Below are 24,281 nucleotides of genomic sequence, written 5' to 3'. Positions count from 1 at the left end.
AAGTAGCCAATAGTATTTCAACTGAGTAGAACAGGGGACAAAAAGTGAATGTTTCAGCACTACTGGTATCAGTGTGTAGGTGGAGGTGTTGTAGAGAGGAGAGCACATCTGGCTGAGAAAGAGGCGAGGGAGAGTTGAGTGGGTGGGGGGGTGCGGGGCCGTGAGTGTTGCCTATGGCAGCACCCTTTCCCGTACCAGTCTCTACAAGGGGGCTGTCTATCCCCCTACTGATTTCTACCTCTCTAATGTCAAGGGAAACACACACACACAACACACACACACGTCAGGGGGAAGCAATGTAGAAACTGTGGCATAAACACCAAATACCTTAAGAGCTCAGAGATTATGATTCAGCGTCTGGAAAGGATCGCACTCTGCTGTACAGAGCACACACACACACATACACTCACATGTGCACACAAAAGAGCTATCTCGACCACTGAGAGGGCTTCTGTTATCTCGCCAGTGACCTGCAGCTTGCATTTTTTAAGGCCAATTTCTCTCTTTTTTCTTCCCTCCCTGCTCTCTGTGTTGGCTTTAGGTAATTGTCCCTGGGTCCAGAACTCTCTCTTATAACTTCTTGTTCTGCTCTGGAGTTGAAAACCTGATTTCTGTGGTTTGGGTGACAGGGGGAGTACCGATTACTGTACACTGTAAAAAAAAAAAATATATATATATATATATATATATATATTGAGATTCAGTCAAAATGACTCGTTTTATCTTGCCAAGTCCACTAAATTTGCTACATTTGTTGTGTTGCCAAAAAACTCACTCAAAATGTATAAACGCATTAATTCAAGTTGAGTTATAATTTTATTTTATTTACTTTACTCAACTTAGAAATTCACACCCTTGAAGTCAAAACAACTAAAGCAACATAAGTTGTGCTGACAAAACATGTCAAGTTTAGATAAGACAATTTGATAAGTTGTAGTTAACTTATGAAGTCAAGTTGAATCAGCTAAGAACTATGTGTTGACTCAACTTGGAAATTCATAACCATAAAGTCAAATCTACTGAAGCAACATAACAGTTGTGTTGACAAAAAAAATTCAAGTTAAAATGACTTGTCTAGTTGTCCACACTTATGTAACTGTAACGGAGGCTGCCCTAGTGGTGGTTTCAGTGAGGAGGCAGACACTTCAATACGGAGCAAACCAAGTACCCCTCACTGCAGTGTGCAATTCAGGGGTGGGGCTCAGTGTGGGCGGGGTCAAACGTTTGACTCCGCCCATGTTTAACCCCACCCACATTTTGGGGGGCCATCTGAGGTTTGACAGTCACACACTGAATACAAACACACACGTTTGTGCAAGGCACACGTTGAATACAAACGTATTTCATTTTTGAAGATCGTAAGTAATATTATATAAAGTGCTACCAGCACATGTCTTGTAACACTTTTTGCTTCCTGCTATATTTGAGACAAGCTACTGATATTGTTGCAGTGAACAACAGACTTGTTATGTATGTCATGTACTGTTAATATTGTGTTGATAAATGTTAACTTCGTAATGCTATTATTTCATTGACCATATACAAGTATATACAGTTACTACCTATCCTGATTTATAATGTTATTTACTTTCCTCATGAGAATGGAGACAGACTATACCATATAGACATACTGACAAGCTGAATGTGCTTTGTACATTAAGTTATACCAGCTCCAGTAAAGAGATCAGAGACTCTATTGACTTCTACGTCATCTTTACTAAACAACATAACATAACACAGTCCCCCTGGGGACTGTTTAAGAGCCTCTGGGTGCTCTTCAAATCAAATCAAATGTTATTAGTCACATGCACCGAATACAACAGGTGTAGACCTTACAGTGAAATGCTTACTTACGAGCTCCGAACCAACAGTGCAGTTTCAAAAAAATACAGATAAGATAAGAGATAAAAGAGCAGCAGTAAAAAATAACAACATATAAAGGAGGGTGCCAGTACAGAGTCAATGTGCGGGGGCACCGGTTAGCTGAGGTAGTATGTACATGTAGGTAGAGTTATTAAAGTGACTGTATAGATGACAACAGAGCGTGGCAGTGGAGAGGGGAGGAGGGGGGGGGCAATGCAAATAATTTGGGTAGCCATTTGACTAGATGTTCAGGAGTCTTATGACTTGGGGGTAGAAGCTGTTTAGAAACCTCTTGGACCTAGACTTGGCGCTCCGGTACCGCTTGCCAGGCGGTAGCAGAGAGAACAGTCTATGGCTAGGGTGGCTGCAGTCCTTGACAATTTTTAGGGCCTTCCTCTGACACCGCCTGGTATAGAGGTCCTGGATGGCAGGAAGCTTGGCCCCGCTGATGTACTGGGCCGTTCGCACTACCCTCTGTAGTGCCTTGCGATCAGAGGCCGAGCAGTTGTCATACCAGGCAGTGATGCAACCAGTCAGGATGCTCTCAATGGTGCAGCTGTAGAACCTTTTGAGGATCTGAGGACCCATGCCAAATCTTTTCAGAGTCCTGAGGGGGAATAGGTTTTGTGGTGCCCGCTTTACGACTGTCTTGGTGTGCTTGGACCAGGTTAGTTTTTTGGTGATGTGGACACCAAGGAACTTGAAGCTCTCAACCTGCTCCACTGCAGCCCCGTCAATGAGAATGGGGGCGTACTCGGTCCTCTTTTTCCTGTAGTCCACAATCATGTCCTTTGTCTTGATCACGTTGAGGGAGAGGTTGTTGTCCTGGCACCACACGGCCAGGTCTCTGACCTCCTCCCTTTAGGCTGTCTCGTTGTTGTCGGTGATCAGGCCTACCACTGTTGTGTCATCGGCAAATGTAATGATGGTGTTGGAGTCATGCCTGGCCATGCAGTCATGAGTGAACAGGGAGTACAGGAGGGGGTTGAGCATGCACCCGTGAGGGGCCCCTGTGTTGAGGATCAGCGTGGAGGATGTGTTGTTACCTACCCTTACCACCTGGGGGTGGCCCGTCAGGAAGTCCAGGAACCAGTTGCAGTGGGGGGTGTTTAGTCCCAGGGTCCTTAGCTTATTGATGAGCTTTGAGGGCACTATGGTGTTGAACGCTGAGCTGTAGTCAATGAATAGCATTCTCACATAGGTGTTCCTTTTGTCCAGGTGGGAAAGGGCAGTGTGGAATGCAATAGAGATTGCATCATCTTTGGATCTGTTTGGGCAGTATGCAAATTGGAGTGGGTCTATGGTTTCTGGGATGATGGTGTTGATGTGCGCCATGACCAGCCTTTCATAGCACTTCATGGCTACAGACGTGAGTGCTACGGGTCGGTAGTCTTTTAGGCAGGTTACCTTACTGTTCTTGGGCACAGGCACTATTGTGGTCTGATTAAAACATGTTGGTATTACAGACTCGGACAGGGAGAGGTTGAAAATGTCAGTGAAGACACTTGCTAGTTGGTCAGCACATGCTCGCAGTACACGTCCTGGTAATCCGTCTGGCCCCGCGGGTTTGTGAATGTTGACCTGTCTAAAGGTTTTACTCACATCGGCTGCAGAGAGCGTGATCACACAGTCTTCCGGTACAGCTGGTGCTCTCATGCATGTTTCAGTGTTATTTGCCTCGAAGCAAGCATAGAAGTAGTTTAGCTCGTCTGATAGGCTCGTGTCACTGGGCAGCTCTCGGCGGTGCTTCCCTTTGTAGTTTGTAATGGTTTGCAAGCCCTGCCACACCCGACGAGCGTCAGAGCCGATGTATTACGACTCGATCTTAGTCCTGTATTGATGCTTTGCCTGTTTGATGGTTCGTCGAAGGGCATGGCAGGATTTCTTATAAGCTTCCAGGTTAGAGTCCCACTCCTTGAAAGCGGCAGCTCTAGCCTTTAGCTTAGTGCGGATGCTGCCTGTAATCCATGGCTTCTGGTTGGGGTATGTACGTATGGTTACTGTGGGGTCGACGTCATCGATGCACTTATTGTTGAAGCCAATGACAGACGTGGTGTACTCCTCAATGCCATTGGAGGAATCCCGTTACATATTCCAGTCTGTGCTAGCAAAACAGTCCTGTAGCTCAGCATCTGCTTCATCTGACCACTTTTTTATTGGTCTAGTCACTGGTGCTTCCTGCTTTAATTGTTGCTTGTAAGCAGGAATCAGGAGGATGGAATTATTATCTTCAGGGGCCACTGGCCGCTGTTTAAGGGCCTCTGGGTGCTCTTGAGGGGCCACTGGATGCTGACGGTATGTCAGGTGCTTCAGAAACTGTGCTCTGTTGATTTATTGTTGCCGTGCAATAGCAACATTTCTACAACTGAAGCCACACTTTGATTGTTATCTCTGAAAGAGAGGAATAACAGTAAAGTAACAAATAAGATTCCCTCATTGTAAGCATTTAGCTAGCTCATGTGCAAAAGGGTGCTATTGCTAATTAGCTAGCTCACATGCAAATGGGTGCTAATTAACGCTATGCTAACATTGGTGTGGTAGTTGGTTAAATAAATATATATCATTGCACTGGTATAACATGAATATTACAAAGTACATTATGCATAATGACAGTCTCACTTCCACGATTTATATTTTTATCCATGTAGGTTAGGTTCGATTAAGATTCGCTTTCGTTGACGATACCTTCAATGTGAACCTCTACTTGGGTGACCTTGAAGGAGACGGGAAGGGTTCGGGTTAAACGCTGCAGTCGGACTTCTCGCTATTTACAGCGGTGAAACTGTACACTATGTACAAACTAAAATAAACAATAAATAAACAAACTTAACATAAACTGGGGAATAAATAAAAATCCAGCATGGCAACCTTACCCCTGTCCTGTCTGCCCACAATGAAATGGTAGTGTTTAAGTACATTTCCAATCAGCCCTCAGCTTGGACTGTACCATTTTAGAAAAATCACAAATGGTAACAATTTTCTTACATAAAAGCTTGAACAGCACAATAAACATATTTAGGCAATGAATCAAACATTCCTTAACACAAGCACACTTCAATAAATTGTGTAGGTCCCGGTATAAACCTGTTTAGGTTCCAGCTCGAAGACTGACGCAGGCTGCTAATACATATTCAGGAATTCGGGGTGGGAATGTAGGGCACTGACCGACAGCGGTATCAAGCTATCATGCAAACCTTAGCCAGCTAATGAAAGTTATGTGAGCACCATTTCAGTTAAGACAGGCATACTATAAATCAGGTGAAAATAGTGACTCTTGCCGTTTGATAATTCCAGTAAAACCGTGTCGGATTCCAGATGTCATTAATATTTAGACATGCACACAGACATGATCCAATAGCTATATTCTTTGTTTTCTCTGTTATCATTTCAGAAAGCTAGCTAGCTATATATCAATGCATTATTTAAATTGTGGCTGTGAATCCGCCATAGAAATATAATGAATATAAGTTCACGTAATATGGATAGCCAAACTATTGAACGGTTTGGATTGTGTATTGATGAAGCAATGGCCGAGTTCGTTTCGCATGGCCCGGTGCCCTGGGTGGGTGGAGATTTCTCTTTAGGATCAATGGAATGGTTGAAAATGAGCAAACCCTGCACGCTGGAGCACCGGGCCATGCAAAACGAATTTGCCTGAAATGTTAGTGGTCAAAACCATTAATCTTGGGGAGACTGGGGGGAGCAGGGTTCTAAAATGCAGTCATATCACGCAATTTTAGCGTTTATAAAATTGTCAAATATATATTTTTTTTATGCAGACTAGCTCAATAATAAGTGAAAGTTGAAAAATTATCCAATGGATTATGATAATTTGCTGGTAAAAAGGGGAGGTTCCAAAAGATTAGTTTTCACCCCTCTATTTTAATTTGCTCCATGGAAAGGTGGCCAAGTGTAGGGTCGTCACTATTTAACACACCCACTAAATCATAAACACTGTCTACATTTTCTCTTCTTAAAATAGGATTTTAAACCTAACTCTCACCTTAACCACACTGCTCATTTTGGTTTTCATTTGTACGATATAGCCCATTTTGACTTTGTGGCTGTTTTATCTTGTGGAAACCCGAGTGTAGGCTACAGAAAAAAGCTGTTTGACTCTCAGACGACTTGCGAATAGGAGGAACTTTGCAGCAGGTATTTCTGATTAATAAACATTGCCATGCTGGTGGTTGGTATCATTGAAATAAAACCCAGCCCTGAAACAAAACAAGGGATGAAAGTAATTTGCACGTCATCTCATAGGATAAGAAACATAACACTCACGGAAACATCAGAAGTCAAACATTCGGACATGGCACTTCAAGCCCAAGTATATCATACTTTGACTAAAACGATGACTTATTGACTTACATTGTTGTGCAACATCATGGATAAGCTCTGGAAATCATCTTTCAGCTCTAAAATGTGGCTTTCTACTAGTGTGGGAGTTTAACCTATGAGGAGTGCAGTTAGGCTATGTTTGCAAACAATTATTTTAACTTCTAGAAATGTCATTACCGAAACCTGTGCACTTGAATGGCAACATTGATCAGAAAACGCATGATAAGAAACAGTAAATGCGGCACCACAAACAAATGAATTGCCAGCGAACTCTCAACCATTTTTTCTCTCTAGACAGGCTACATCCAAAGCACCGAAGGATGAGGCATCATACACATATTATATGCAATAAAGGAATGTGCATTTCATAAACCCATAAACCATTTCCATGTCTGGTTGTTTAATATGTAAAGTCAGAAATACACCAGCGCCGTGACAGTAACTAAGTTGAATCAACAAAGATCAACGTTTTTACTCAACTTAGAAATTCACAACCAAAAAGTCAAATAACCTGAAACTAAACTGTATCTGCTGTATTGACAAAATATGACAGATGTCAGATGACCAAATTATTTTGGAGGGTTCATTATAACAATACCCACAATGCTTTGCAACCGTTCATTTGTACATTTACATTTTGGTCATTTAGCAGACGCTTTTATCCAGAGCGACTTCAGTTAGTGTATTCAACAAAGGTAGATAAACAACCACATGTAAAATGTTTCTGTAACCGCTACTGAGAATGTTGTAGTTAAAGTGGTTTGTTAGTTGGTTAACATTACTGAGTGCACTGCCAGTTTTGAAACTGGTAACAACGTCCACACATGAGCAAGAGACAGATGGGAGCATAATGTTCCCTACTGTAATCTTTATTATAACATTGTTAGGGTTATTTAGTCAATGTGAATGTTGTGAACTTAACTTCATAGTAGGTTAGATTAATTGAAAATATAAAGTCATTTACAAATTGAGGCTCGTTATCTCCACTAAAATGTAAATTGATTCAACTATAATTAGGTTATACTGACAAACTAAAGTTGACTTGACTTTCTTATATTAGTCAAAGTACATTTGGTGTTAGTTAGGATACTGTAACTCTACATTTTAAATTTGACATTGCATCAACCTGGAATAATACATTATTCTGACAAATGGTGAAGTTGACTTAACTATCTTCTATCAGTCAAAATCAAATTTGGTGTAAGTTAGGATAGCTTGAAATGTTAAGTTAATAGAGCTTGAAAAAGACCATGCAACTACATGACTGGAAATAATAAGTTGAAACAACAAATATTTCTTTACAGTGTATTAGCATTTTTCTCCAATGGTTTTGTGAATAGCCTTGGCCTCCTGTCTTATGGTAGTGAGCATGTGTAAGCATCCGGTTCAGCATCCGGGCTTGAACACGACTACATTAGCCCACTGAGCTAAGCATTAGCCCGGGGAGCTAAAGGTCTGCAGGTCTCAGTCTAAGTTACTCATCACGAAAGCATGGTTCACATCGGAAACTCCCGTCCGGCTTCAAATGTCTGGATACTTGAGTATTCTGTTTTGAAGGAAACTAAAGGAGGGGTAGTGGTGGTGACTGTATGTGTAACAGTTTTTACTTTTGCTTTTGTGTATGTGTGTGTTTGGGGCCCTCTGTGCTCGCCGCACGCCCCTTGCCAGCTAGGCTTCTCTCCCAGCCTCTGAAACATTAATGCAGAAAGCCGATTACCAATGCCATCACAGAGCCTGGCGCTCCATGCCTATTGATTTTCCTTCCACTCTACCCCCCTTCAAACAGCCAGAAGGAGAGCAGAATCCTCAACCCTCTCCTCAGGGCCAGAGCTCCCAGGTCTCCTAGGTCTCTCTCCTAGCCTATCTGCTCTTTACCTCACTACCTACCTACCCATACAGCACCACTGATTTCTACTGAGACCTTAGAGAACCTACACTGACTATAACCCAAGGGCTGCAGAAAGAGAGGAGATGGTATTGGGGTGGAGAGGGATGGAGAGAGTGGAAGAGAGTTAGAGTAAGACAGAGAAAAGGAGTAAGAGCTGGATCAGGCTGATCAGTATTCAGGGTTGAAGGAGTTGGGGGGATGAGGGGTGTGTTGAGGTAAGGTGGGGGGGGGGGGTGTAGCACCCCAGAGAGGCCTTGCTAATCAAAGATGAAAGACATTTGGGGGTCTGGTCAGACAGCACTCCACTGCTCCCCTCTGGGGGACACACACATACCAGACATTCCATTGAGATTTCCAATTAGTACATTATTGTTATTGAACACATGGAGACTACATGGAGGATAGTTGGCCACACTGAATATCGATGACTCTGGCACTGGTGATTTTGTAGGCACATTCTATGGCAGCACTTCTACGCAGTGGCAGTTCTGTGTCAACTAAGAGTACATGTTCACAGCCAGAGTTAGATAATGGCTACAGTGTGAAGAGCTCATCGTTTGGGACTCGAATGTGAAACTCCCTAGTGTCATTGTCTCTCATGAATATACAGCTTGTTGGCGTGGGCGTGTGTAAGTGGATATTATGCTATTGGAACATGATACAGATATAGAGAGCCTCTACATGGATGGTCCAAGTACCCAGCAGTGCAGCAGCAATGACTGCTTTCCATATTGTCACAGCAGAATTCACGAAGAGAGCACGTTGTGACAGACAGGGGTAGTCTAAGTGGATGTACTTTAGGGCTGGGCGATATATCCAATTAATTTGATTAATTTGAATGTATGTTTTAGCGTGTACAGAATTGTTGTCACGTTGTCTTTTTTTCTCGTCTCCTTCGCTCCTTTTGTTCTCTGTGCACCTTCCCATTTACACACACCAAGCCCCTCCTCCTGCCACTCACAACAACAAAGATGAGAGATCACTTCTTCTTCTCTGACAAGCGGTTTCAACTCGCTATTTGTGTTTGAGGTTTGGTCCAACAGAATGGGTCGTATGGACACTGAAACACATTGAGACATTATTTTACTGTAATGGTGGAGATGTTAACCTGGAGACTGAAACACATTGAGACATTATTTTACTGTAATGGAGGAGACGTTAACCTGGAGACTGAAACACATTGAGACATTATTTTACTGTAATGGAGGAGACGTTAACCTGGAGACTGAAACACATTGAGACATTATATTACTGTAATGGAGGAGACGTTAACCTGGACACTGAAACACATTGAGACATTATATTACTGTAATGGAGGAGATGTTAACCTGGAGACTGAAACACATTGAGACATTATTTTACTGTAATGGAGGAGACGTTAACCTGGAGACTGAAACACATTGAGACATATTACTGTAATGGAGGAGACGTTAACCTGGAGACTGAAACACATTGAGACATTATTTTACTGTAATGGAGGAGACGTTAACCTGGAGACTGAAACACATTGAGACATTATATTACTGTAATGGAGGAGACGTTAACCTGGAGACTGAAACACATTGAGACATTATTTTACTGTAATGGAGGAGACGTTAACCTGGAGACTGAAACACATTGAGACATTATTTTACTGTAATGGAGGAGACGTTAACCTGGAGACTGAAACACATTGAGACATTGTTTTACTGTAATGGAGGAGACGTTAACCTGGAGACTGAAACACATTGAGACATTGTTTTACTGTAATGGAGGAGACGTTAACCTGGAGACTGAAACACATTGAGACATTGTTTTACTGTAATGGAGGAGACGTTAACCTGGAGACTGAAACACATTGAGACATTATTTTACTGTAATGGAGGAGACGTTAACCTGGAGACTGAAACACATTGAGACATTGTTTTACTGTAATGGAGGAGACGTTAACCTGGAGACTGAAACACATTGAGACATTATTTTACTGTAATGGAGGAGACGTTAACCTGGAGACTGAAACACATTGAGACATTATTTTACCGTAATGGAGGAGACGTTAACCTGGAGACTGAAACACATTGAGACATTATATTACTGTAATGGAGGAGACGTTAACCTGGACACTGAAACACATTGAGACATTATATTACTGTAATGGAGGAGACGTTAACCTTTCTAACCATACCCTGTTTATGTCTCAACTACTCAGATTGAGAGCGGAACAGACACTAGTAAAACGAGAGTATCAATAAACATTGATTCTGGAAATGTAATGCTCAGTTTGTTGCGCGTAGCATTGCGGTACCACGTACCGCTAGCAGCATACTAGCTGTCTAGTTTGTGTTTTATAAATGTGCAATAAGCATAAAGCACAATTATATTAGGAATTACATTTCTCATTCTGAGAAATAAGGTAGCAGTGTTGTAGACCACACATTGAGTGTCTCGGTCTTGTCTCAGTGCCTGATACATTTTTACTCAGTCTTGACTTGGTCTTAGATAATAAGAAATCATCATTTCTTCCTGAGACCAGCTGTGATTATCAGCTCCCATTCAGTCAGTGCATAAAACCTCTTTGCCAGACCAAATATCCACACTTCTTTTATGACACATTAATATCTTATGGCCTATCAAATCCTATTGCTCCTACTTTACTTGTACCATTACTGTCCTTTACTTTCGTTGAAAAATATCCTCAAACTCTGTTACACTTGTCAGAACTTACTTAACCTCTCTGGGCTAGGTGGGACGTTTGCGTCCCACCTACTCAACAGCCAGTGGAATCCCGTGGCGCGATATTCAAATACCTTAGAAATGCTATTACTTCAATTTCTCAAACATATGACTATTTTACACCATTTTAAAGACAAGACTCTCGTTAATCTAACCACACTGTCCGATTTCAAAAAGGCTTTACAACGAAAGCAAAACATTAGATTATGTCAGCAGAGTACCCAGCCAGAAATAATCAGACACCTATTTTTCAAGCTAGCACATAATGTCACAAAAACCAAAACCACAGCTAAATGCAGCACTAACCTTTGATGATCTTCATCAGATGACACTCCTAGGACATTATGTTATACAATACATGCATTCTTTGTTCAATCAAGTTCATATTTATATCAAAAACCAGCTTTTTACATTAGCATGTGACTAGCATGTGACTAGCATTCCCACCGAACACTTCCGGTGAATTTACTAAATTACTCACGATAAACGTTCACAAAAAACATAACAATTATTTTAAGAATTATAGATACAGAACTCCTTTATGCAATCGCGGTGTCCGATTTTAAAATAGCTTTTCGGTGAAAGCACAATTTGCAATATTCTGAGTAGATAGCCCGGCCATCACAGGCTAGCTATTTTGACACCCACCAAGTTTGGTACTCACCAAACTCAGATTTACTATAAGAAAAATTGGATTAAATTTGCTGTTCTTCGTCAGAATGTACTCCCAGGACTTCTACTTAATTGGCTGGTAGGGAAGAGTGGGGGGAAATTATTTGAAGTTGCACACTCACTATTAGTAAGGGGAGAGCGCAGGAAGTTCTAACATATTCAGTCTTTCAGACTATTATAGACCGATTTGGGTTAGTGATCATTTGTACAGTGGCTCTCTAACTAGCCCTCAGCAGGCATTCTTTCACCGTTCAGAATGTCTAAAGCAGCCTTTATTAAAGTATAGGTCGCAGGTAGCCTAGCGGTTAAGAGCATTGGGCCAGTAACCGAAAGGGCGCTGGTTTGAATCCCCTAGATGAAACTTATGGCGTAATACCAGGGTAGTGGGTTTGATTCCTGGGACCACCCATATACGTAAAATGTATACTTGCAAGTATACATTTTACGTATATGGGTGGTCCCAGGAATCAAACCCACTACCCTGGTATTACGCCATGCTCTACCAACTGAGCTACAAAGGACCACAAATTTAATGTAGAATAAAAAAATACATACAATTTGGAAATTTGGTTGTCCATCAGCAGTTTTTCTCTTGTTATGTCCATCACTGACAGTCACACAATTAGCCATGTCAGCCAAACATTTTTAGATTGGTAAATTATTCCAGCCAGCTATCTAAACTTGTAGTAATCATGACCAAATACCGACCATGCAAGCAGAGCACGTGCCACATTGATTTTGTTAGTCACTCTCACTCCGATATCATATTGTCATGGCAAAATGTGTAGAATTGTAGGAAATTTGCTTTAAAACTGCAATTTTCTGATCTCTGACACATGGTAAAATGTGTACAATTGCAGGAAATTTACTTTAAAACGTACATTGTTCTCTCCGCTGTGAAGACGGAGGCCACTAAATAGTTTTGCCCATGAGGTGGGGGAGCCCCCAACCAAATCTTGCTTACGACCCCCAAGAGGTGGCATGTTTTCATGAGCTTGGGTCCCAGGAAAACACTGAATTTCTCATTTGGGTCCCAGGCTGAAAATGTTTATGAACCTCTGGTCTAAAGAATCCATATGTTCTTCTGAAATACTGTATGAACACAGAAATACTGGACATTTTGAACTCTGATCATGGTGGCAATTTGACACAATCAGGGCCTAAAATTAACACCGCCACCTGCAAATTCGGATAGATTTTGTTTTTGACTGGTAAGACTGTCTAATTCACCAGCTACGTTGGCGGGTGGTCACACTCGTAGGCTCTACAGTGCGAGAATTTAATAAAAATAGTAAAAAGTCAAGTATGGGTACATGTGCAAGTTGTGATTTGTAGCTAAATAAATGCTGCAGTAGCTGTTTTCAGAGTATTTCAGCATTTTTGTATCATATCTGGTAATACACAAAGAAATACGAATCCTAACGTTATAGCTATCCCACCTTGCCCAGCACACTGCGGGGGCTGTGCACACTGGGTGAAGTCCTGAAAGATTTATTTTTAGAAGCAGGCATAAAAGTTGGTCTATCACTCGAAAGTCTAGTGAGACTTAGTCCTCGTGTTTCTTGACTATTTACATTGTTTTGTTCACATGCTAGGTTGCTTTTCAATGTTAGAGTTTGCTCCATTTCTAGCAGAGACATCGTTGGCCTTTTCTAGTGAGATTCTCACAGGCTCACATTATGACACGAATGCCCCCGTTACCAAGGTAACCTTAAAGGGGCAGCTGAACATCTTTGTCAGATATTTTGGTTAAAAGACTCACAGAATATTAGATAAAATTGCGCATTATAAACTGGGTGGTTCGAGTTCTGAATGCTGATTGGCTGACAGCCGTGGTATGTCAGACCCTATACAACCGGTATGACAAAACATATATCTTTTTTTGCTTAAATATACCATGTTACTTCTTACTAGTAATACATTTCTTGTTTTAGAAACATTACTAAGCATGTTCATCCTTTTTGGGGGATTTGTTGTGTAATTATGGCAAAAACAAATATTTTGGCTGGTATAAACTGAGTGGCTGTTTGATTTTAAAAAAAAACTACATGCCACAGTGGCTGGCATACAAAAACATATAGTTTTAGGCCATGGACACAATTTCAATCATGTTCTTGAATCGGACTCACATTTTTCTGGTCTCATTCTTGACTCTGTCTCAGAACCCTCGCCCCCCCTCCCTGTCTTAGTCTTGACTCGGTTGGTCTCGTTCTTGACTCGGTCTCAGAATCCTCGCCCCCCTCCAGTCTTGGTCTTGAATCGGTCTTGCTTAAGGTGGTGTTGAACACAACACTGTAAGGTAGGTCACTTGATTTCAACATCTGAACAAAGTAGACAGGCTAGCATGCTGTTTAAACAGTTGGAGACGGACAGAAGGGTGTGATCATAACAATTCAACTGTTCTACCCTGTTAGCTAGCAAATAGATCCAAGTTGGCTAAATTTCCAATATAAAGATTAGCTGGTTACTCACTAGCACGTGGGCTTGTGCTTGAGAGATTGTTTATGTGTGTTAATTTGCTATAATTCCTGCTACCAGAAGTCATTATTACAAGCATTTTGCTACACCCGCAATAACATCTGCTAAATATATGTACCGTAAATTCCGGACTATAAGCCGCAACTTTTTTCCCACGCTTTGAACTTCGCGGCTTAAACAATGACGCGGCTAATATATGGATTTTTCCCGCTTTCAAATTTGTGGGTCCTGACAGCGTGGAGCATTGTCAAAAAATCCACTATCATCAACGGGTTTCGAAAGGCTGGACTGCTGCGTGTTGAAGAGGGCTCAGCGGGGGATTTGGCTCCGGATGAAAGTGACGAGAACGACAATGAGGCTATTCAACTCCGACACCGAAGGAGATGACTTCAGTGGTTTCAGTGCACAGGAGGAGGAAGATAGTGACCAATGACTTCCTTGGTAGGCTACTGTTTACTGCAAATTTTTTATTTTTTGTTACAAGCCGTGTTTCGTTAAAGCCTATTTATTTTTATTACAAGCCGTGCTTCGTTAAAGCCTATTTATTTTTGTTACAAGCCGTGTTTTGTTAAAGCCTATTTATTTTTGTTACAAGCCGTGTTTCGTTAAAGCCTGTGTAAAGTTAATTTGTTTCAATGTACCGGCAGGCACCTGCGGCTTATAGACATGTGCGGCTTATTTATGTTCAAAATAATACTTTTTTTTAAATTCAGTGGGTGCGGCTTATATTCAGGTGCGCTTAATAGTCCGGAAATTATGGTATGTGACAATTACATTTCACTTGATTAGTGGATGTGCGTTATGCATGGTTCTGGTTAAATGTTTAACATTTACATTTAAGTCATTTAGCAGACGCTCTTATCCAGAGCGACTTACAAATTGGTGCATTCACCTTATGATATCCAGTGGAACAACCACTTTACAATAGTGCATCTAAATCTTTTAAGGGGGGGTTAGAAGGATTACTTTATCCTATCCTAGGTATTCCTTAAAGAGGTGGGGTTTCAGGTGTCTCCGGAAGGTGGTGATTGACTCCGCTGTCCTGTCATCGTGAGGGAGCTTGTTCCACCATTGGGGTGCCAGAGCAGCGAACAGTTTTGACTGGGCTGAGCGGGAACTGTGCTTCCTCAGAGGTAGGGAGGCGAGCAGGCCAGAGGTGGATGAACGCAGTGCCCTTGTTTGGGTGTAGGGCCGTTCCCCTCACGGCTCCGTAGGCAAGCACCATGGTCTTGTAGCGGATGCGAGCTTCAACTGGAAGCCAGTGGAGAGAGCGGAGGAGCGGGGTGACTTGAGAGAACTTGGGAAGGTTGAACACCAGATGGGCTGCGGCGTTCTGGATGAGTTGTAGGGGTTTAATGGCACAGGCAGGGAGCCCAGCCAACAGCGAGTTGCAGTAATCCAGACGGGAGATGACAAGTGCCTGGATTAGGACCTGCGCCGCTTCCTGTGTGAGGCAGGGTTGATAATGTGCATTCGTGCACCACCTCATCGATGAACCACGGCAGCTCAAGGCTCAATCCCACACCGAAACTATGGTAAACACAGTCCTAAGAACACTATGAGCCATACTGGGAGCAGTATGAGGGAACCGCAACCTCAACTTCTTGGGCGGGGAACAAGGGGGGTTGACAACCTAGAGCACACTCGAAGGGTGACATACAGTTGAAGTCGGAAGTTTACATACACCTTAGCCAAATACATTTAAACTCCGTTTTTCACAATTTCTGAGATATAATCTTCGTAGAAATTACCTGTCTTAGGTCAGTTCGGTTCACCACTTTATTTTAAGAATGTGAAAAAAAATATTTAACAAAAATACATTTTCATAGACAGACTTGAAAGCCAGTGATTATTGCAACAACAAAAAAAACAAGCTTATTTAGAGAACATATTATTTTTTTTATATACAATATATCGCTAATCGCCCATAAGTTCGAAAGAAAATCATATGATTTTTAGGCCATATCGCCCAGCCCTAACCCACTGCGTGTATGTGTGCGTGTGTGTGCGTGCCTGTGTGTGTCCGTGTGTCCGTTAACAATTGTTTACATGTACGTGTGTGTGCATGTGTCTGTGATTGTGAGTTGTGATCGTGTGTGTCCATGTGCGCACGTGGACACAGTGCTTAAACCATGTGCTAAAAGACATTGCTCAAGGCATAATCACCTCTTAATAGCTTGTTGACATACAGACATCGTTGTCTGTGATGCAAGCATCTAATTACGCCAATTATCTTCATCGCCATGGTGACAAAGTCTAGACATTGAGGTGTAGGTAAGGGTATTGTTTGTGTTAGAGGGTGTTTTACCCTGCTATACACTGTTTAGGTAAATTAACTACCAGATGTGTTGTAATAGAAGTAGGGAGAGGGTGTATGTAGTTTGGGGGCCTATATATCAGGGTGTATGTAGTTTGGGGGCCTATATATCAGGGTGTATGTAGTTTGGGGGCCTATATAACCAAACGTTTTCACCCATATACTCTTACTAGAGACGTTATTGGAGACGGATAACTGCACATGTAGTACAGTAAAAAGAAGGCTGTGATATATGCCTTTGCATGTGTGTGAGTATGATGTGCATTCTCTGGGATGGGATTCCCCTAGAGTGACAGAGAGCTCTAGAAAGCCCCCTGTGCTGTGCTGCAGACCCCTGGCTGGCCTGATCAATGACACGTTAAGCTGGTCCCCTTTCATGTGAGCGCTTCCAGAGGGGGGTTGTGTGTGTGTGGGCCCGTGTGTGTGCATGGGGTGACAGAGGGTTTGAGGGGTATTGATGATGTGCGGTGGGGAGAAGGGGTGGTGGACCTGGGATAGGGGGTCTGGAACCAGTCTGGATCCCATCACTAGGACAGTGGGGTGGGGGTGATGGCACGCTTGATGGATTCCTTTTAACCACTCTCCAGTCATTCTCAAACCAGTGTTTCCCATAGCTAGATATGCTCTGAAGCTGGACACCAGGAGCCCGGAATTAGAACATGCATTTTATTACGCAAAATCTAAAAGTAAAATCTGCTAGCTGTACATAGTTGGGCACTGCAGGGTGGCTGCCCTCTGCTCCAGCCTCTCCAACTTTGTGTGTGTGTGTGTGTATCGGAGGGGTTGGATACAGCAGAAGACACATTTATGTCTCGTATGGATTAATTCAGTATTCTTCTTCATAGTGGAGCAACAGAGAACTATGTTCCTGAAAACCATAGGCAGAAGGACAAGACAGATCTGACACAAAAAAATACTCTGCACTTGGCAGTTAGTAGTGTGTTCTCTCTCTGTTTTAGTTTCTCTCTCTTTCTCGTTCCCTCTGGAAAAAAAGGAATATCACGGAAGAAAACGGAAGACTAGAATGGTATCTGGTGTGCTCTCTGTGAGTCAGCAGAGCCTTGTGTATGCGTCCATGTGTGTGTGTGTGTGCGTGTGTGTGCATGTGTGCTTGTGCGTGTGTGGGATCCTGAGAACTTGGCAGTGTGTTAGTGGTGTGTTCCAGGAGTGAGGGGGTCGGTGTGAGCCTATCCAGCCCTTTCTCTGGATCCCTTTCAGCCCGGACACAATCCTCCATCCAGCCCCTGGCTCTGTGCCTCATAGCTCCACAGCCAAGATGCTGTGGTACCATACACACACGTGTCAATGTGTCTGTATCAAACCAATTCTTTACTGTTTAAACACTTCTCATTTGTCAGTGTTTAGTGATGGTAATGTATATTTGTCAGAGAATAAAAGCCTGAAATATCTGACTGCTCAAATTTGTCAGATATGACATGGCACATTTTTGAATTGCTTTTGCAGATTTACATGTTTTTTCACTGTTGCTTTGGTGTGTCTTTCCACAGTGATTTGAAACACGGATGAAAACAGAACACTACTGGCCTCCAGATAATAGCCTAATACAGGTAACTGCCAAAATAAAGTGTCTTAATGGGGCGTTGTGCCACTATGATCCAGAACAATCAATCAATCACATTTATTTATAGAGCCCTTTTTACAACAGCAGTTGTCACAAAGTACTATACAAGAAACCCAGCCTAAAACCCCAGAGATGAGATGCAGAGGCAGCTTGTAAGGGCTGTCTTCGTCGTCAGATGAAACAGAGAAGTCATCGTCGGAAAAGGTGGACCAATACGCATCGGAGTGAGTGTTCATATTCAATATTTAATTAATAGAAACACTTTAAACAAAAGACGAAAATGAACGACAGCCTACAGTTCTGCTAGGTACAAAACTAAACAGAAACAATTACCCACAAAACCCAAAGGAAAAACATGTTCCTTATGTGTGACTCCACACACTGCCCAAAACACAGAAATACAAAAACCTAGAAAAAGAACATAGAACGCCCACCCAATGTAACACCCTGGCATAACCAAAATAAAGAACAAAAAAACCCTCTCTATGGCCAGGGCGTTACACGGCTTCAGTGCACCTAGGCATAGATTCTACAAGTGTCTGGAACTCTGTTGGAGGTATGTGACACCATTCTTCCACGAGATATTCCATCATTTGGTGTTTTGTTGATGGTGGTGGAAAACACTCTTAGGCGCCGGTCCAGAAGTGTTCAATTGGGTTGAGCTCTGATGACTGAGACGGCCATGGCATATGGTTTACATCGTTTTCATGCTCATCAAACCATTCAGTGACCACTTGTGCACTGTGGATGGGGGAATTGTTATCCTCTTGACGTTACCCTAGGATAGGGGGCGCCACAGCGCATTTTGGAAAAAATGTGTGCCCATTTTCAACGGCCTACTAATCAAAATACCTGTGGATAGAAAACACCCTAACGTTTCTAAAACTGTTTGAATGGTGTCTGTGAGTATAACAGAACTCATATGGCAGTCAAAACCCCGAGACCGATTGAAACAGGAAGTGGAATTCTGAATTGTGGACTCAACTTCACGTCGTTGCCTATTATTCACACCGTGAGCTATCGTTCATTGAGCACTTCCTATTGCTTCCACAAGATGTCCCCAGTCTTTACAAAGTGTTTTGAGCCTTCTACTGTCGAAACTCAGTGAATGAGACGCGTTGGAAATTGGTCACAGGGGGAGGGCCATCACCATTATGACGCCGGCTGCCCTGTCTACCCCCACCTTTCGAAACGTTTTGAAACACAATGCAATCGTCCCCCTCGAATCTTATTGGCTCTCTTGTTGAAACAGGCCCTGAAGATTTATGTTATACAACGTTTGACATGTTTGAACGAACCTAAATGTGAAAAAAATATATATTTCGAAACGGCTGTCCCGCGGCCGACGGAGCATTTGGATACAGCCTTCAGACGCGCTAACAACAGCAAGCTAATGGAACATAAAGGATGGACTTTTTCGACCGAAAATACATCTGTTGTGGACCTGAGATTCCTGGAAGTGCTTTCTGATGAAGACAACTAAAGGTAAGCGATTATTGACAATATTATACAAGATTAGATGTGATATGCGATTGTTCCAAGATGGCGCCGAGCTCGGTTTACTAGCTCATTTTCTGAGTATCGCATCCCCTTTTATCGCTAAGTGTGATTACCCAGTAAAGTTATTTTTAAATCTGGTATGACAGGTGCTTTCAAGAGATATTCATCTATAAATCTTAGAATGACAATATTACATTTTAAAAGTGTTTTCGAATAGTAATTCAGTAAATTGTAGCACTGTTTCCCTGGATGCATTTGACGGGAAAATAGTTAGTCAACGTCAGACGCCGATGTAAAATGCTGTTTTCATATATAAATATGAACTTTATTGAACAAAAGAATGCATGCATTGTGTAACATGATGTCCTAGGTGTGTCATTTGATGAAGTTTGTAAAAGGTTAGTGCTGCATTTAGCTGTTTTTTGGTTATTTGTGATGCATGTGGTTGGTCGGAAAATGGCTATGTTGCTGCTTTTACGATGGACTCCTCTAACATAATCTAATGATTTGCTTTTCCTGTAAAACCTTTTTGAAATCGGACGACGTGGGTCGATTCAGGAGAGGTGTATCTATAAAACGATATGAGACAGTCCTATATTTGAAAAAAAAAAAAAAATTTAAATCGTTATGCTAATGTCGCTAGGAGTTTTCCCTCGATTTTGATCCCGCATACGGGACGGGACGCTGGAGAGGTTATCCTATGGGGGCATAGCCATGGTAGCCAAAATACTGGCCTGCTCAGCATTTTTATTCATGAACCTAAGCATGATGGGATTTTAATTTCCTAATTAACGCAGAAAACACACCTGTGTGGAAGCATCTCCTTTCATTATACTTTGTATCCATGATTTTACTCAAGTGTTTCCATTATTTGGCAGTTACCTGTAGCTATTAGTAGGGCCCCTATACATTTAATGTTTTGCCTAATTCCGTTTTTTCCGAAATTCAATTTTCTCCGTTTTAGTTTTTCCAGGTTTCAGTTTTGTCCCTCAGATCTTTGCTCTCAAAATTGCACGTTTTTAATTGAATAACAACAACATTGGATGTTTTAAGTCCACAACAATGCTTAAACCACATCAGGAGACCACTTTTGAGGTCTGGGAAAAATCTAAGATGCCCTTTAATTCAACTGTGCACTGACAAGAGTCTAATTTGGTTATTTTTGTAGCACACATGTCATTGCAGAGTTTGCTAAACAAATCGCCACTGGATTGATGAAAATAATCATGATATTATGATACCAGGTAGACATACTGTAGTTAACATTTAATTGAGAAGGTTTTTGGGAAAGCCTTTCCATCTACCAGAAGAAGGTTATCATTGTTAGCGCCATCACTAATGGCTACAAGTGGTAGACAAACACACACACAGGGGCATTCCTGCATTGCCTCTTCAGAAAGTTAAAGGAAAATACGAATCATTGAATTTTGTTCATGTTTTATGATAATCTTGGGCATATTAATAAATGTTCTTATAAGTTCAATACATTTAGTCGATTTCCTACTAAGTTCAATACATTTTTGAATATTGTTGAAATGTCTTAATGTCTGGATTCCATGATTCCGTCCGCGTTCTCCGCATCACAGATTTTTTAGGGCCCCAGTTGAGTGTCAGTGTCACAGTATCCACAGAAAATGGTGCCCCTCCTCGGCCGGGCGGCGCTCGGCGGTCGTCGTCGCCGGTCTACTAGCTGCCACCGATCTATGTTCTGTGTTCGTTGTGTTTTGTCTGTTTAAGTCCACACCTGTTTCCGTTTCTGTAATTAGTAGGGGGGGTATTTAGTTTGTTCCTTGTGGTTTGTGTTTTGTGCGGGATTGTTTATTCGTCAGCGGGCAGGTCTGTGAACGTTTTGTGTTGTTGCACATTTTTCCCCAGCGGATTCTCGCTAGAGGAATGTTATATTTGCCGGGCTGCGCCCCGTGCGTATCTTTGTTTTCTCAGGATTAACTGTGTTCCCGTGTGGTCTCTGGGCACACCCTATGCCCTTTTGTTATGCCGAGTGGTTTTTTCGGTGAAATAAATATACCGTTCTACGGCACAACTGGACTACGTCTCCTGCGTTTGACTCTGCCTTTTCCTCCTGCCTTACGGAATCGTGACAGAATCCCGCACCAAATAAAATATGGAGTCAGCAGGAGCGGAAGCACCGTCAGTGGCCGAACAGGTGTCACAGCACTCCAACCTCCTCCACCGCCTGGGCTCGGCGATGGACCAAGTGCTGGCCAGATTGGAGAACTGGGAGAGAGGGGCTTCAATCACCAGACCAGCTCCGGTTCCTCAACCGGCGCCTCTACAAACCCCACCTGAAGCGGGCGCGAGCGGCATCCGGATTACGCCACCGAGGGAGTTTGACGGGACAGCTACGGGATGTAAGGGGTTTTTACTACAAACTGAACTCTGCCTGGCGACCGTTCGCCCCTCTCCCTCCGACGAAGAAAAGGTGAGCGCCCTCGTCTCTTGTCTTACGGGTAGAGCCCTGGAATGGGCCAACGCGGTTTGGGATGGCCCAGACTCAGCTCGGGGTGACTACCCGGAGTTCACCCGCCGCTTCCGGGCGGTATTCGATCATCCCCCGGAGGGCAGGGCGGCGGGTGAGCGATTGTTTCACTTAAGACAGGGACGAGGAGCGCTCAGGACTTCGCCCTGGAGTTCAGGACTCTCGCCGCGGGGTCGGGGTGGAATGAGTGGGCACTGATGGATTCTTATCGCTGCAGTCTCCGAGAGGATGTCCGCCGGGAGCTGGCCTGCAGGGACCACGCCATCACACTGGACCAGCTGGTGGATTTATCCATCAGACTGGACAACCTGCTGGCTGCCCGGGCACGTTCCAGTCGGGGCCTGTTCGTTCCACCTCCCAGCCCTCCTGCTCCACAGCCCATGGAGATAGGAGGAGCTGCATCAAGGAGGACCGGGGGAGGGGCCTCTCCCGCACCCACTGCGGGCGCAGAGGACACACTGCGGACCGGTGCTGGAGGGATCCCCCCGGGAGTTCGGATGGCAGGCAAAGCACTTCATCGACCCCCCCAGGTGAGTCAGCACCAGCCACACCCAGAGCCCCCTGTCGACCATCTGTACATTTCAGTGTGTTTTCCTGATTTTCTTCCCCCTCACTTCCAGTATAAGGCACTAGTCGATTCAGGTGCAGCTGGGAGTTTTATGGACCGTGGGGTCGCTAAAAGGTTAGGGATTCCCCTGGTTCAGCTGGACCACCCCTTCCCTGTGCACGCTTTAGACAGTCGACCACTAGGGTCCGGCCAAGTGGGGGAGGCTACTGTACCACTGGTTATGGCGACGTGGGGGGGTCATGTGGAACGTATCAGCCTCTTTCTCATTGACTCCCCGGCGTTTCCAGTGGTACTGGGTATCACCTGGCTAGCCACTCACAACCCTCAGATTTCGTGGGGACAGAGGGCTCTTAAGGGGTGGTCGAGGGAGTGCTCAGGTAGATGTATAGGAGTTTCCATCGGTCTAACCACGGTGGAGAGTCCAGACCAAGTCTCTACTGTGCACATTCCCTCTGAATATGTCGATTTGGCTATCGCTTTCAGTAAGACGAAGGCGACCCAATTACCACCCCATCGACAGGGGGATTGTGCGATAAACCTCCAGGCTGACGCGGTCCTTCCTAAAAGCCACGTGTATCCTCTGTCTCAGGAGGAGACAGTGGCTATGGAAACATATGTTGCTGAGTCCTTGAGACAGGGATACATTCGGCCATCTAAATCCCCTGTCTCCTCGAGCTTCTTTTTTGTGAAGAAGAAGGAGGGAGGTCTGCGCCCGTGCATTGACTATAGAGGTCTAAATTCGATCACAGTGGGGTTCAGTTACCCGCTACCTCTCATTGCTACGGCGGTGGAGTCATTTTACGGGGCGTGCTTCTTCACCAAACTAGATCTCAGGAGCGCGTATAACCTGGTGCGTATCCGAGAGGGAGACGAGTGGAAAACCGCATTTAGTACCACATCTGGCCATTATGAGTACCTCGTCATGCCGTATGGGTTGAAAAATGCTCCCGCTGTCTTCCAATCCTTTGTGGACGAGGTTCTCAGAGACATGCTCGGACAGGGTGTGGTGGTGTACATCGATGACATTCTGATCTACTTCGCCACACGCGCCGCGCATGTGGCTCTGGTGCGCAAAGTGCTTGGGCGGCTGCTGGAGCATAACCTATACGTTAAGGCTGAGAAATGTGAGTTCTCCAAACGAGCCGTCTCTTTCCTGGGATATCGCATTTCCACCACAGGGGTGGTGATGGAATGTGATCGCGTTACGGCTGTGCGTAATTGGCCGACCCCTACCACGGTGAAGGAGGTGCAGCGGTTCTTGGGGTTCGCCAATTATTACCGGAGGTTTATCCGGGGTTTTGGTCAGGTGGCAGCTCCCATTACCTCACTGATGAAGTGGGGTCCGGTGCAACTGCGTTGGTCGGCAGAGGCGGACAGAGCCTTCCGTCGTCTGAAGGTTCTGTTAACCGACGCTCCGGTGCTGGCGCATCCGGATCCCTCTTTGCCATTCATAGTAGAGGTGGACGCGTCCGAGGCTGGGGTCGGAGCAGTGCTGTCGCAGCGCTCGGGCGCTCCTCCGAAGCTCCGCCCCTGTGCATTCTTTTCTAAGAAGCTGAGTCCGGCGGAGCGCAACTATGACGTGGGGGACAGGGAGTTGTTGGCCGTGGTCAAAGCTTTGACAGTGTGGAGACATTGGCTTGAGGGGGCACGTCACCCTTTTCTCATCTGGACTGACCACCGTAACCTGGAGTACATCCGAGCAGCGAGGAGACTTAATCCTCGTCAGGCCAGGTGGGCCATGTTCTTTACGAGGTTCCAATTCACCCTTTCCTACATTCCGGGGTCTCGGAACTGGAAGGCCGACGCACTGTCGCGTCTCTACGGCTCCGAGGAGCGGACCATCGATCCGACTCCCATACTCCC

At 44.0% G+C, this 24,281-nt stretch overlaps 1 long non-coding RNA gene across 1 annotated transcript; it reads right to left on the bottom strand.

Moving 5' to 3' along the window:
* Positions 1 to 797: 797 nt before the first annotated feature.
* On the bottom strand, positions 798 to 5,331 carry LOC145859130 (uncharacterized). Its single transcript, XR_014379381.1, has 2 exons — positions 4,549 to 5,331; positions 798 to 4,254 (listed from the first exon to the last, which is right to left on the bottom strand). It is a non-coding gene; the product is annotated as an uncharacterized LOC145859130 (long non-coding RNA).
* Between the last annotated feature and the right edge of the window lie 18,950 nt (positions 5,332 to 24,281).

Source organism: Salmo salar, chromosome 11, assembly GCF_965601325.2.
Source record: "Salmo salar chromosome 11, fSalSal1, whole genome shotgun sequence".
NCBI lineage: Eukaryota > Metazoa > Chordata > Actinopteri > Salmoniformes > Salmonidae > Salmo > Salmo salar.
This window is presented reverse-complemented; position numbering and strand designations above follow the sequence as displayed.